Raw genomic sequence first — 2,635 nt, 5'->3', positions numbered from 1 at the left:
AGAAAGATGGCCATAATGCTAGGCATCCTCCCCAAAGAACCTAGATGTACTCAAGTATTTGGGGGGTTTGCACTAACATCTATGGGAGCAAGTGATGTTGTTCAAGCCCAAATAAGTGGATGAGGCTTGTGTGCAGACACAACACTTGGAGAACATAGTCCTGAAGAGAGTGTAATCAAGTGGATTGAAGCAAAAGGAGCAACAAGATGCTTCTAAGGAGGGGAAAGATGTTCGATAGGGGATTGGAATGTTCATAATCTATATAGCAATGTGGTTATTCATGAGCGCTCTTTCCTTTTCTCTCTCTAACAGATTTGGCATACCAAAAGGAAAAAAAATATTGTGAAAGATCGTCTAGTCATGCATTGAGTTGAAGGACAAGGCCCTCTTGGCCTAATCCCTTGGTCTCTAAGGACTTTGCTTGCCTTCTGTGGTCAACTTCCTCCTACTCAACTCATCAACTAGCCTCGCCATGATGGGAACCTCATAAAAAAACTATTCTCTTTGCGCGCTCAATTGAACAACACTCAGGTTGATTGCTCTGGTTCTATTTGTTCTCCCCCTTTCATAAATCTTTGGTTATCTCATGCACTTTAGGGACTTCTGGTTGGTTACCTAGGAGTCTGGTCCTTTTGGTTGATGTTTCTCTTTCATTTTTTCTTTCCCTTTTTGCAACTCTCACTGTTCTCTTCTTGTTGTTTAGCACATGCCTCCATTCTCCTTGCCTTTTCGCTTCTTCCCTGTGAGTGCTTCCTATCTTTGCAACGATTTTCTTTACTCCTCATCGATGCCCTAGGAATGAGCTCACTCGAGGAGAGATGAGGGAGTCGTGGGCAAGCAGGTCACTCCCACGCCTGCACCCAAGCTCAAGTACCAACAGAAATATTCCGAGAACACATTACCTTGGTAGTGTAGGGGGACTTATCAGAGATGGAGCACAAATTGGTTTACGAGTGGCAAGAGCTATCAAACTCTGAAGTCTTGACAGAAGTTGGAAATTGGGTGCCAGATTTGGGCAGTCCCAGAGCAAGAAGAAACCAATATTTAAGCATGGTCGATCTATACTGGCACATCGAGAATTTGCTTGGGAAGGTCCTGTTCAATCGAAGTGAAACCAGAAAGGAGATCCTCCTCAGGATAAAGGAGCCCCATTTGTTGTATTAGATTATGGATGTGCAACTACAATGACTAGAAGAGGCTCTGCTCCCAAATATGGCACACCTTCCTCCCACGAATCCAAAGCCTCTCATTCCGGTTGGCTAGTGCACATGATATGCCACTATTAATAAATTCAAAAATTCTATATGACTTTTATTTTTTCTTACATGTTAAATATTTATCTCATAACCTCATTTTGCAACATTGTACTCGAGAAGCATAATCATAACCAACGTATGGTTATTTTTTTTTACATTTTAACTTCATCATCGATTAAACTTCTCTTGGTTTTTATTTTGACAAGCAAAGTCTGATTAGGACACCCATAATACACTCATATGGATTATGAGTTGTACATATTTTTCAATATAATATAATATCCTGAACTTAAAAGAAAAAAGAAAAGAAAATGTGCCGAGATAATAGATTTGTATAGTAATTTTAATTTGAATTTTTTTGTACCTCTCTGTTTCTCAAAATGAACAGAATTTTTTCTATGACGTTTTGTCACATGGTCCAAAATTTCCGGTGGCCCTACCTGTTAATAAGTGCAACACTAATTCGACAATGGAGTATACTCTGAATTAGCGGAGTAATTCAGTAAAGAGAATATACTCTTATAATATTTGAGCAAGTAACGTTTGCAGATGAATTATGGAAATTACAGGATCTTGTAAATACAGTTTGATTATATTTTTATTACCTTCGGGAAATCTATTAACCATTGAAGATTTTTTATTTTTGTTTTTAAAATTATATTACTTATCTTTAATTTTATTATTATAAAATTAATTTGATAGCTTATCGTTTGTGATATGTTTTATCACTCTTAAAAAGAGCAAGGAAAAATGATTTGACTAATTTTAATCATTTAATTAAAAATATTATAAAAAAATAAACTAAAATATTAGGTAAATATATGTTATTTCAACGTTACCAAATCTATGTGATATAAAGAATTTTGATGATGCGAGGACTTTTTTTACGCGTTTTTTTCTTCTCCCTTTCTTTTCTTTTCTTATAGAAACATAAATGTAGCTGCCAGCTATTCTCCTGGTTTTCCAACCGTCTTATTCGTCAGACTTATTCGTATGGCAAGAGCTAACGGGTATACTATTGTGCATTAAATGTCCGGCTACATGCGCTTTGGATAGCTGTTTAACACACATTTATTTTTTATTTATCTATCACCGCTTGTCTGTGTTAAATAACTATCGAGAACGCATGTAGCCGGGCATTTAATACCCAAAAATATGCCCGTTAGCTCTTGCCTACTCGGATATCAAATAGATGACTAATAAAGTCAATGGTTGATTTGTTGGTTCCAGATTCGTTGACTGGGATGTAAGTGTTGGATATACTCCTTGTTTTTAGTATGACTTATCCAACGCATGTTTGGGTATTAAATTAGTAGTCAACAAAGTCAACGGTTTACTTCAATTATGGACAAGCAAGTGGTAGAGTCAATGATTGACTT

This window comes from Pinus tabuliformis, chromosome J (genome assembly GCF_031772625.1).
Source record: "Pinus tabuliformis cultivar Carrire ecotype Pingquan chromosome J, CPIR1, whole genome shotgun sequence".
NCBI classification, from domain to species: Eukaryota; Viridiplantae; Streptophyta; class Pinopsida; order Pinales; family Pinaceae; genus Pinus; species Pinus tabuliformis.
The sequence above is the reverse complement of the archived record's forward strand: the minus strand, read 5'-3'. Positions refer to the sequence as shown.